The 13438-nt window shown below is 42.9% G+C and overlaps 1 protein-coding gene across 4 annotated transcripts in view; it reads right to left on the reverse strand.

Annotated features, from left to right (window-relative positions):
* ASTN2 (astrotactin 2) overlaps window positions 1–13438 on the reverse strand; it is an 874248-nt gene that overhangs the window by 293060 nt on the left and 567750 nt on the right. The gene's annotated exons all lie outside the window — the stretch shown is intronic.

A 13438-nucleotide genomic window follows, 5' to 3' on the forward strand; every position in this document is an offset into this window, starting at 1 on the left:
GACTCGGCTGAGAAAGGAGAAATCACCTGTGTGAGGCATGACAGACCAAGAGGAAGAATTCAGTCTCCAAAACCCTGCTCTCTCTCCTCTCTGAGACCCCTAGTTTTTCCATGATGGCATCGTATATCACTGATGGGATCCCTGTATTAGAATGTTCTCTGTGTCATTTTTTTAAAAGTTCATTGCCTATGGAAAGACCTTTAAGAGATATCACTAAATGAGGGTAAAAGTAAAAAAAAAAAAAAAATCAATATACTTTGTGTGATTTTTATGGAAGAAAGGGGAGGGATAATATTTAATCTTACTTGCTTGGATTTATATGTAAAAAACACTGGAAAGATCCCCAAGAAAGGAGTAACAGTAGGGTAGGGCCCGGGGAATAGGGATGGCAGAAAACAGGGAAAAGATGAAAAACTATCATCGTATGTATTTTATGCTGCTTTTGTTTTTGAACTTTGTGAATTTAATGTATATAAAAAATAAGCCTTCCAAAACTGTCACAGGCAAAGGAGCCCAGAAGACAGACAGGTAAAGGTATAGTAGTGACGAAGCCAGCCTTGAGATTCTCTCAACTTGACCCATCTTCAAACAAGCTTCTTCCTGACTCTAGGTGTCTGACCTCTCTTTCTCAGACTATGGCTTTAGACAAGTGTCCCTATAAATTCTTTATCTGCCCCTTTAGCAAGTAAATCTTTCAAGAAGTGTCTGGCTAGTTCTCCAACCCAGGAAGGAAGGTCTTTCTTATGGATCCGGAAGCCATCTCTTTAAAACACAGTCGTCAAGGAAGATAGCAGAGAAATACGTCTTTGGATTTGGAATAACTCCATCTGTGGGATGTATTCTGCTGGTGACCCTCCCCTGAAGTCCTCTGGTACCCTTCTACCTGCTTACCCCAACCACAGAAACCTCCTGACCTTGTCTGAATGCAACTGAGTTCAGACCTCTCTCCCCTGTTGCAGCAGTCTTGAATAACCTCTTTCTGGCCTGTTCGACACAGTCTGATGAAATTTCTGCTTTGAAAGTCACAGCGCTGGATAACAGCCAGGATCAGAACAAAAGGACGTTACGTACAAATTAAGGTAGTCTGAATCACTGACTTTATTCAAGGCTACTGCAATAAAAGAGAGGGGTTTGAACTCAGTTCCACTGGGCTAGAGGGCAGAGGGTTTTTGAGGCTGGAGTGGGAAGGCGAGAGGTACTGGAGGACTCTGGCACTAGGAAAGGGGGGTTGACCAATAGGTATGTCCTACATATTGACTTATTTTGAATTTGCAAATGCATTTCTCTATCTTTCTCCACAATTACGTTTCAAAAAGAGATGCTCCCAGGTCTTTGAGAAAGAAAAAAAAAAAAAAAAAAAAGGAAACACAAATGCAAATAATACCAATAAAAACTATATCCTTTTCCCCTTTATACCAATGTTGGGCTCCTTGAGTCCTGCTCAGCTTTTAGCTCCAGAACCTGGCAGATGATAAGTACTCAGTGTCTATTTATTGGGTGAATCACACAGCTGAAGGAGAATTTAATTGCTATTTAGTTTAATTTCAAACTAGGTTTCCACCTCCTTTGCAAACACAGCTGCAAGATTTCCTATAGGCTTGTATATTCCCAGTGCTTGGGTTCTCATGAACTCCTTAGAAGTAGAGGGGGAATTAATACAAACTTGTAGAACGCTGAGTTCTCTGAACTTCAGTTCTCTGAACCGTGAGTTGGCAGGGAAGACTCATCCCTTTATCTTGTCTTTCCTACTCTAGAAAGCATCCAAAACAAGCTGAAGCATCTTCAAGGTCACAGGTCATGGCAAGTGCCGGGACCCGCACAGAGAATGGAGAGGTGGCTGACTGATTCAGGGTTGATTCTTGCAACGTGGTCAGGAATATACTGAATTAACTAGGACTGGGTTACCCAAATGACTGCAGCTTCTGCTCCTGGCTTATGCCTGCTAATTAATTGCCCACTTAATGGGCTCCTCTGAGGATCTTATGAGACATAAAAATAAATGCTCATTTTGGACTCTTAAAAGCCACCTTTGAGGTGTTTCACTAGATTATCATTAATAGAAATTATTCAGTGGTGATGTTACATAAAACCCCAGCCACTGCCCTTGGAGCTCTCTGTATTAATTCACATCCAATAAACTGTGATCCTATCTTTCATTAGAATTGTTACTAACTACATTTCTATTCAGGGCATCTCCCTGAAATGGAAATATTTCCCTAAAAATTAATTTTCCTGATACACATGCGTAGGCTTATTAATGTGAGCTTAGAATAGACTTACTGTTTCATTTCTCTGGAAGGAACACAAAGAAAGTAATGTTGGTGAATTTGCATCTCACATGATCTCAAGTGTGCCAGGATGGGCGCTCCGGCACAAAATTTCAGAGTAAGTGGCATCTCACAGATCCTCAGATTCATGTTAGGAAAATGTCACTAACATTTGCACATGTCTTTACATTTACAAAGCATTTTAACCTGACTTTTCTCATCACCTCTCCCTCCCCACCATAATTCTCCTGTGGGGTTGGTATGATGATGTTCCCTGATTTAGTGGTGAGCAAACTGGCCTCAGAAGGTTCTAAGACCGTGAAAAGTTTCATAGCCAGTAATGGTCCCATTACCGTCGGGGTTTAAATAACCCTTCCTGACTGAATGCCCATCCCCCACCATGGTTTATTTCTACAATCCCATTCCCTCACCCTCTTCAAGATCCTCTAGACGTCCATGTCTGCAGATGCTCTGTGCTCTTACTTGCCTGGGGGCACTCTCCCACCTAGCTAACTCTTAATCACAGACTCCAGATTTCAGCCAGCAGCTTTCAGGAAGCCTCCCCTACCTCTCCTCACCACTGGCCAGTGGTCCATCTGCATAATCATAGAGACCTGGACTGTCTCCTTCATCTTTTCATCCTCAAAGCTCATACATCACAGCCGAGCAACAAAAACTTGTTAAAAGCAAATGGGAACCAGTGGTAAAGCCAGGACTGGAGTCTCTGACCTCAAGTGCAGCCCTCTGGCCATTTCATTCCCTCCTGTAATTAACAAAATGACAAAAACAACAAATGACTTCTGAGGTGTGACTTCTTCAGAGAGTGATACACCCGATGTTGCCTTAACATAATGCAAATATAGTAAAATTTCATCGCTGTGGACTCCATTAATTAAGGATGCATAATGCTTGGCCAGGGGCTGGGCTGGCTTGTACCTTTGGAGTGTTTATTTATAAAAGAGATTGCTAAGCACATTAGTACATTAGCAGTGTAAACAAGATCACCAGGGAAACGGCAGAAGATACTTAAGAGAACAAACTGCCTGGAGTCACTTTGGAAGCACCCATTATGAACAAACAATCACTGTGCTAATTACAATTGCTCTGCTAATTACAATTACTGTGCTAATTACAATCTATCCTTATCTGTTCCATAGGCTCCCCTACGGACTTTTTCTTCTGAGCACTTAGACCAGCCTGAGTTACCGCCTATGTTTTCGTGGAATGAAATTGTGGTTCTTTAAAAATTGTCTCTGCTTTGGATGGCTCAGTGGTTCCAATAGGCTTCCCCCTCCTAGAAAAAGAACAGAGTCAGGGATTTTGAAGCCAGAAAATTAAAAACAAAACCAAAAAAATGCAGGGGGAGAAGTGAAATGAACCTGGTTGCTTTTGTTGTTTTAGCACCTTCTGCAGACTAAAAGACACAGTTTTAGGTTAGTCGGAGAACATTCAAAATATGCTATGTATAATTTGTTTTCCTCATAAAATGACCACGTTTGGTAGATTTAGAGATGTGAACACCAAGAACAAAATTAAAAAAAAAATTAAAGTTGCTATTTGTCTTTCTTCTCTTACTATAATTAGGGAGAAAGATTAGAGAGGCCTTTTTTAGAAATGGATTGAGATTCCATGCTCCCCGCATGCAAAAAGTAAAAAACATCTTTCACTAGGTCTTAATTTTACTACTTTCTTTCTGTCCCCAATTATACTAATGAGTGTTGAGGGTATGAGATTTTTGTCTAAGCACTTAATAATAATAAAGCTTCGGGGTGCCTGGGTGGCTCAGTCAGTTAAGCAACTGACTTCGGCTCAGGTCATGATCTCACAGTTTGTGGGTTTAAGCCCCACGTCGGGCTCTGTGCTGACAGCTCAGAGCCTGGAGCCTGCTTCGGATTCTGTGTCTCCCTCTCTCTCTGTTCCTCCCCTGCTCGTTCTCTGTCTCTTTCTGTCTCTCAAAAAAAATGTTAAAAATATTAAATAATAATAATAATAATAATAATAATAATAATAATAATAAAGCTTCACTCAGGCCGGTGTCTCCTCCCAAATGGATTTCTCACTACTGTTTCAGGGATCTGTCTTCTACCTGAAGCTGACTGCAGCCCAGCTCTCTGCTGCAAAGTCCTCTCTGCTGCATTGAATGGTGGTGAACTGAGATTGTGGCACACAGGAGGCTCTGATCTGAGCACCCAACCACAGCTTCAGGATACTGGACTCAGGATGAGTATCTCCCCCCAACTGGGACTGATTCTCAGAGCATCCCATAGCCATCACTAAGCAGAGGAGATGGATGGATGGATGGATGGATGGACACAGAAAACAAGTTGTGCTACATTATACACTAGGGGCCTGTTGGATTACAGGGCAAGACTGTCACCCTGGCTGCTGCAAACCCAAAATACAGTCTCTGCACTTGGTCACTCTGGATGAAGACTCCTTTGGGAGTGCATGGCCTTCTAAGTGTCATTGGCCCTGGGACTTGAATACTGCTCTCCAGTAGGAAAATGGAAGAGGGACAATCCTTCTCTAGTCTCAGGCATAACCTGGGCTCACAACTCATGAAAAGTTCAGTTTAATGCCTTGCTATTCAAAGCTGGTCCTCAGACCCGGGAACTCATTTGTAAAGCAGAGTTTCAGGTCTTATCTTCAACCCACCGAACCAGAGCCTCTATTTTAGCAGGATCCCTTGGTGATTTGTATGCATATTAGAGGTTGAGAATCACTAGTGTAGTTCATATGTACTGTGTTCTGGCTATAAGCAGACATAGGGAAAAGTCCTACCTTTAGATAGGGTTTTTGTGTATAATAATGATGATGAGCTATTACTTGCTTTCCTACTCTTCGAGGATCATATGGTTTGAGCCATATGTGTGTGCATTTGCACACATTATCTGGAGGCTACAGAATGGAGACGAGAGCAGGGCATGACTCTTGGCTCCCTCACCTGCTGTATCACCTTGTATGCCATACTTCACTTCTCTGAGCTCTAGTTTTCTCATGTAGAAAGTATCGTAGTCAACCCATTCTACATGTGTCATGGGAGAAATACCTTCCTATGACCCTCAAAGTCAGGCTTTGAAAGGTAAAGAAAATCTGGTTTTACAATATCAATCATCTCTAAGGGTACTGGGTAATGTACCAGAAGGAAAAGTAGGATCTGAACAAGTAGGTTCTGATGTGCAGAACATAGGACTTACTGGTTAACCTTCATTGTGTTTAGATGCATATCCTTTCCTATAGGTCAGGACCACTTCTAAGCTGGTTATTACATATTTTTAATATTTCCACAGAAGTGTTCCACACTTCCAGAACTTTTAGGCATAAGCCATGGACCATTCTCAAATTCCACACAGTACACATGGGCATCTAAATCCCACATTCCTCATTGAATGTAGGTCATTCATACAGAAACAAAGGAGCTATCCTACAGGACACAGGTAATACAATACATGAGCAAGATTTCGTCCTTCCAAAAGAAGGTGACCTTGGGCGGCTGCCTATTCCACAATGCTGGCTGAGTGGTCCACCTCCCAAAGACCCACAGAGCATGAAGGGCTCTGTTCCTGCCCCTATCCTGGGAATTTCACCAAAGCAATGTATTCATCAAAACATGTTGGGTGGAGGAAGCTGGGAGGATGATGACAGGTCTTAGAGGATATTTTTAGGTTAAAACCCCACTTTACAGTTGAATATCTTGAGGTTCACAGAGGGTAAGAGATTTATCTAAAGCCACACAGCTATGTAATGGCAGATGCAGGGTTTACGCCTCATCATTTCTAGTGGTGGCATTTGACAGTTCAGAGCCTGGAGCATGCTTTGGAATCTGTGTCTCCCTCTCTGTCCCTCCCTTGCTCACGTTCTCTCTTGAAAATAAATACACATTCAAAAAGTTTTAATCATCACAATACCATCAAGAAGTAGGTATTGTCATTATTTCCAATTTAGAGATGAGGAACCCGAGGCACAATGAACAAATGTGCCCAAGGTCATACAGTTGACAGGTCGCAGGCTAGGACTCAGACTCTAGAGTCTGGCATCTTAGACACGAGGCCAGTACATCTCCAAACTGCTGGATAATGTGAGCCACATGGGAATATGGTGACGCTTCACTTTCCCAGGCTCCTTATTTTAGGAGGGGGAAAAAAACAAAAAAACAACAACAAAAAACAATTGGTAAGTCTTGGTGCAGCTCCACGTGATTCTCATGATCAGGTGAGTAGGAGAAGCTTCACTAAGCCTGTGGCCATGGGGGTTGAATAGGAAGAGGCTGTATTCCTCAGTATTTGTCTAAGTTCTGCCATAACCTTAATTTACAGAAATGGCAACTGATCAGGAGAGAATGAGCAAGGGTGATCCAACAGGAAGTGGCAGAACAGGTATGGAAACTCAGCTTTTTTATTCCAGGGCCTATAGTACAGGGGACACATTGGCCTTCACTCCTGCAGAAGATGTCCAGAAACCTTGGGAAAATGCATAGACCAAAGAGAGATTCTTCTGTAGCCAGCCCAAGAGTCAGGGCTCCAGGGAAAGTCGCCTCTTAACTCCTGTGATCCAGCCTCTAATTTCTGTCCTCAGTTTACTACTAAAGTCTCATTAATTTATTCCCTAGAGAAGGGAACATACAGCTGTGTCTCCAGGTGGCAAGTTGAGGATATTGTCAAGAGTTGGGATATGACTGTCCAGGTAGGCTTGAAAATTGTCTTGAGAATCAGAAGCTAATGCCACTTTTAATTAATAATCTCTCCACCAGCAGCCTCCTTTGCTTTCTCTTGCTATAGTAATACCATGGTGTATCACAAAACACCCAGGCCTGAGAATGCAGAAAAACAGCTTCCAGTCCTATCTCTACCATTAATTCTTTATATGGAGGCTTGACCTTGATGTTGCCATCTGTATAGTGTGGAAGCTGGATCCTAGATCTTTAAGGCTTCAGAGTGGATACAGTGCAGCCCAACAGACTGGGGGTTGGAAGCCTGACTTTTTCATTTACTAGTTATATGATTTTAAGTAGTTCATTTAAACACTGTGAGACTTAGGCGTCTCATCTACAAAAGGAGGGAGCGTCATTGAAACTTCTTCAAAGTTCATCCATCTATAAATATGTTTTTTTTGGGGAGATGAATGAAGGAAATGGTCAAGAAAAGAATATAAGGTCTTATTACAGTTCTCATATAGGTGGTGATGTCAAGTGGGAGAATGCTAGAAGCCCGAAAGTTACACTGGTGGATGGGCTTTGTTGTTAGACTGAAGTTCTATCACCTGATAGCTGTATGACTATTAGGCTAGTTAGCTTAACATCTCTATACCTCGGTGTAGTAAATGGTATTGATGTCCCATGTTTTTCTTGATCTTCTCAGCACCTGGTAGACAGCATTTCATGTCCCTGCTCAATACTTTGAGGGGTACTGTAACCATAGGACTGGATTTGACCAATGGAACATGAGCAGAAAGTCACCTCTAGGAGGAAGTAATGAGAGCAAATTCCCTTCCCATTACCATAGTGTTCACAGAAGTACATGGAGATGATGTTTCTGTCAGGAGGGAGACACAGAATCCAAAGCAGGCTCCAGGCTCTGAGCTGTCAGCACAGAGCCCAAAGCAGGGCTTGAATTCATGAAACACGAGATCATGACCTGAGCGGAAGTCAGATGCCCAACTGACTGAGTCATCCAGGCACCCCTCCTTTCCTCTTTTTTTTTTTTGTTTTTAATAAAACCAAGTTGTTAAGGCTATTTTGCGATTGGTATTGGGAACATTAAATAAGAAAATATATAAAGTACATGGTATAGGATCTGGCACATAACAAAAATGCATATGGCTAACTGGAGAAAATGAGAGAAAGGGAGAAGGGAGGGAAGGGAAGGATCCAGAAACAGCATGTATCATTAGCCATCTCCCAGGAAGGCGCTAGAAAAATAGCTTTGGAGGCCACTTAATAAGATCTGACTCAGGACCCTCCACTGGGAAACAAGTGGGTGCCACTAACAAAAGCCAGCTTTTCTCAAATGCTTAAAGAGAGCCCTTCTGTCTCACCAGGCGTAGGCTGGTGGTGCCTCATCCTGAAATCCCACATCTCACCCAAAACTATCCTCTTACGCTGTACAATGTGCACATCTGATAAGCAGACTAGACTGAAAAGCGCCTTTCTAGCAAATCTCTCATGAGCTCCTCGTGCTCTTTGTAGGTCATCCTGGAAGGCCTATGAGCAAACATCTATTGCCAGCAGAACCATCTTATTTTTGATGAGGCTTTTGCAAAATCTACAATTGTAATTTGCTCAGCCCCCATTCCCAAGCAACTTCCTTCACTGCAATTTCTGAGACTCCAGGCTGAATAAGAGCTCTTGACTGATGTTTATCTAAATCCCTGCAATCTATAACCAAAGTTGACCTCTCTTTCTTACAGGAATGAGGTAGGATGGATGAGGATTAGGGAGGGAAGGAAGTAAAATACAAACAAAAAATCAAATACCACCAACCTTTGATGACTTTATCTCATTCCGACAGTCTTTCCCAATTCCCTCATTGATGGAGAGCTAAGAGGAGGGAATTCTAACGGCAACCCTGCGTGGGTCATTAAGACCCACAATGTGCACCGAAAGGGATTAGAACCAGCAAAACTTGACATCGCTTCCTGAGTTTCGGGGGTAACTCAGGAGTGAATTACGTTGACTCTTCATGTTTCTACAGAATCTGACAATTTCATAAAGTTTTATGTCCATTCATGTCCATCTGATTAGGAAACGGATTCCTAATCCAGAGCTCTCCCCAGGTGCCACCCAGGTTCTTAAAATAACCTCTACCCATCCTGGGACTAAATTCTGCTGTGACTTGAGTATGAACTCTATCTTCTTCCTCTCTCACTTGAGGTCTGTCCTCCTAACCTTCCATTTCTCACTCCTTCCCACCTCCCCACCTTTCGTCTCTGCTTTGTCTCTGTGACTGCTTCTCGTTGTCACTCTTTTCCTATCTCTAACTTTCTGTGTGGTCTCTTAGCGTGTGCCGCACAAAATCTTCACACACAGTGGAAAACTCCCAAGCTTTTCAGGGTCCTAAGCATCCCCACATGCTCATCTCTCAGGGACAGGCTGCAGCCTAAACATGGCAACCTGAGAAGGTGGTCAGAAAAGGAATCAAGTTCCTGCAGAATCATGTACACGGGGGTGGCTCCTGCCTAAAGTCCATCCGTCATTAAGAATCCGGCATCCCCTGGGGCACCTGAGTGGCTCAGTTGGTTAAAGCATCCAACTTTGGCTCAGGTCATGCTCTCACAGTTTGGGAGTTCAAGCCCCATGTTGGGCTCTGTGCTGACAGCTCAGAGCCTGAAGCCTGCTTCGGATGATGTATCTCCCTCTCTCTTTGCCCCTCCCTGGCTCGTGCTCTGTCTGTCTCTGTCTCTGTCTCTTTGTCTGTCTGTCTGTCTCTCTCTCAAAAATAAGTAAACATAAAAAAAAAAAAAAAAAAGAATCTGGCTTCCCCCAATGGCACCTGAGTCCTCCCTCTGTGTTGACCACATGCTATTAAAGGGATACGAGGAAGTGACAGACATCCCTTACAACAGAACCAGAAGCCAGAGAACATTGGTTTGAGAGTCAGAAACTCTAACCTTGAGTCTCAAACGGGCCCCAGATCATGGCGAGCCCTGGAAAAGTTGTATCGTTTGCTGGGTCTCAGTTTCTCTACGTGTGCAACAAGGGGTTAGGTCTAATCGTTAAGGTCTTGTGCAGTGTAGAGACTTGAAATGGGAGGCCTTTCGTACACCAGAAATCCAGGTTGCTTTTCCAGAGATTCGATGGAGGAAATGAGAATGCACATCTGTCCTCTGTCAGCAGTTGCTAGGTGTGAGGATCGAGGTAGGGGCAGGGAGGAGAATGAAGCAGAGTGGTGCCTGTCATGCAGGAGACTCTAGCTGGTAGACAGTTTGAAATCCCAGGCCAGGCGGTTGTCAGGAAATGAGGCATATGGCAGGACGGCTGGTGGGGTGCCTGCTGGCTACTCTGGAGGGCTGGACCGAAGATTACTTGGAGGAGGGAGAAAAGGAACGGGGGATGAGGTGAGAAATGACAACTGCCTTTGATATTGAAAAATTTGCAGGCCTGCCTTCTGGAACTTGGAGGACAGAGAAGCCACTGCCTCCCCCCTGTCTGAGGCTCAGTAAGGGAGCCTTGAAAGAGATAAATTTAGACTCATCAGGAGCCACTCAGCTTCCCACTGTGGGAAGTCAACTGCCTTACCATGTGCCTCCGAGAGGTGACATGGTCTAAGGATGGAAATAATTGTAAAAAAAAAGTTTAACTGAAGCCAAGGATAAGAGAGTTTATGTGAAATGGGCGAATCAAATACAATGGTAGTCTGGGGAGTTCCCTAAATCTTGAGGCTGTTGTCAAAAGAGAAAGTGTGGTCTATTCACTACACTCCTTTCAATGAGCAAATCAGGGCAGACATAGACCCTGGCTATTCAGAAACAACTCAAGATTGAAGGGTTGGAAACAATGAGCAGTGTTTGAGGCGGAATGAGGATTCCGGATGGGGCTAAAATTCTGTCAGAGCCTGGAGACTCCCAGGCTCAGCCTTTACAGCAACATGTTCTCTCTTAATGATCAGTTTGTTGGTAGTAGAAAGGCCAGCATGTTGGGATCTGACCTGAGGTCATGAGCTAGCTTTGCAGTGACTTGTTTTGTGACCTTGCCCAAGTCCCTTCTCCATATGTAAATGAGATCTGGGATTCCATGGAGGTTCTTTGGGATCTAGCATCTTACTATCCAGTTTGGGTCCTTCTTTTGCACCCAAAGCTAATCTCCACACAAGAGAATGAGAATTAGTACATTTGATCACTTAGCCAGCCAGTCTGATAGCTGCTGTGAGAAATCGAGCTACATAAAACATACAATGGGTCCATCACAGTGGCTGGAAAGTGATGAGATGACTATGCTTGTCATGGGTGGGACCAGGATTTGGAGCCGGGTCTATGTGGAGACCTGTTCTGCTGAGTCCCCACCCCTGCTTATCTGTATCTGTCCATCTGCAGACTCGTTCCTCGACCAGAAAATGCCCTTCCAACTCTTATCCCTCCCAAGAAGTACTTTTCTTTGCTATCACTTCAAACCCCAATTCATAAGCCTCATCCTCTGAGAAACCCCTTATCGTTCCTTCTAATTCTTCTCAAAAGGCTTCACAAAGAAATTCTTTGAAAACTACTGGAATACTGCTTTGCAAATTAAATATTCATATATTTTTGTCAATTGTGTATGTCATTGTGCGAGCTTGTAAATTCCCTTCTCAAAAAACAAGGGACACTTTCTTTCTTTTGGATACCACACAGCATTATTTTACCTATCAGGGTGCTCAAAACAGAAGTTTCATAAAGTATTAAAACTACAGAAAGTTAGCATTGTGAGTCCCAGTATTGAGTAGTTCATTTGAATTATCCTTAAGTCTCTCAGATTTTTCCAACAAAGTAGCATTCAGCTGCTGTTCGAGCCTCTGCATAGTAGAAAGGAAACTTCACTGGGATTTGAAGGACTCAACTCTGCTACCAAATTGCTGTGTGGCTACCAGTCACTCCTATTACCCTTAAGTCATCCCTTGCTTGACCTTCTCTTCTGGCTACAACTGCTCACTGGCCATTGGGCATTATGCCTTTCAACTAAATATCTTCCAATATCCCCCTTTCTCTCCTAACTGTTCCCATTATCCTGGTTGAAGCCACCAACACTCTTACGTGACTTCCAAAATATACCCCCAACTAAGCCCCCATTTCACACTTTCCCATGTCACCCTCATTGCAACCTACCTCCCATGCAGTCACTATGAGGTTGAACAATGTAATACAACCACTCTTTTAACCTTTTATGAGTTCTCCCATTTACTATTAGAATAAAGACTTGGCCAGCAAGACCCCCATGATCTGCCACTACGTGCTGCTCTGGCTTCACCTCCCACAACTCTTCCCTTACTTTCTCAGCCAAAACCACACCAGACTTCTTCCTATCTTAAAGCCAAAGGCGTTTTTTTTTTTCCTTCTTAGAACATCTGTCTCTGCTTGAAATCTTTCCCAATGCTAACTCTCACTCATTTTCCAGGTATTAGTTAAATAACACTTCATCTGAAAAGTAGACTCCCAAGTCTTATTATTGGTTTCTAATCCAATAGATGCACACCCACTATTCTGCTCCAACTAAATTAGAGCCTACTGTTAATTGCTATCTTGGAACACTGTATCTTTATTCAACAGTACTTACCACAAATTAAATAAGTACATAAGATTACAAACACACACACACACACACACACACACACACACACACACACGTATGCCCACACACTACACCTAGACACCAGAGGATCTCAAGCCACTTTTATCTTACTTTTCATTGTATCTCAAGTAACCAGCATGGTACTTGGAAAACAGTAGGTGCTCAAGCAGCTGTGATAACTACACAGGTGAATGGTTTTAGGGGGTTCACATTTCCATGCTTGTTCTACAAACCGGGAAGTGACAAGGTATACTGGATGAAAAGACAAGAGCAAGACTTTGGAGTCAGCCAGATTTACACCTGATTCTTTGCTCTGCCTCTCACTGGTGACCTTGGGAGAGTCACTTTACCTCTCCAGTGTTGACATATCAGCTGCAAAATGGAGGCTATGGTGCCTCCCAGGGTGTTAATAATGAAGCTAAAATGGTATTATCCTGGCTCTCTCACTTCCTAGAAGGGATATCAGGGAGAATCACTTAACATTTCCATTTTTCTTCTGTATAAAGGGGATGAAAATAGACCCTGCTTCTCAGGGCCATTGTGAGGATCACATAAATTAATAGATGGTTAATAGATGGCAAGTGCTTAGAATGCCCTCAGCATGTGCTGAGTTAATATCATCACCACCATCATCATCACTACTGTTATTATTATTAATACTAAACATACTTGGTAAAGAGTTTGACGTGGAGAATTTCTTAATAAATAGTGGTCATGATTACCACTCCTACTATAACCACTACTATTATTAATTAGATGATGGAATGGGGATGATACTGATTATAATGGTGATATTTCTTCCCAATTCTGACTTTTGTTGACATGACCTCAAAATGCTAGGGTGAACCCTGCCCTGTGATAATATCCTATTACATTTTCATGCAAAACTGTCTAAAAGTACTGTTTTTTAAAAAAA

The sequence above is a fragment of the Panthera pardus genome, unplaced genomic scaffold (genome assembly GCF_024362965.1).
Source record: "Panthera pardus isolate Hobbes unplaced genomic scaffold, ASM2436296v1 HiC_scaffold_20, whole genome shotgun sequence".
In the NCBI taxonomy this organism is placed as follows: domain Eukaryota; kingdom Metazoa; phylum Chordata; class Mammalia; order Carnivora; family Felidae; genus Panthera; species Panthera pardus.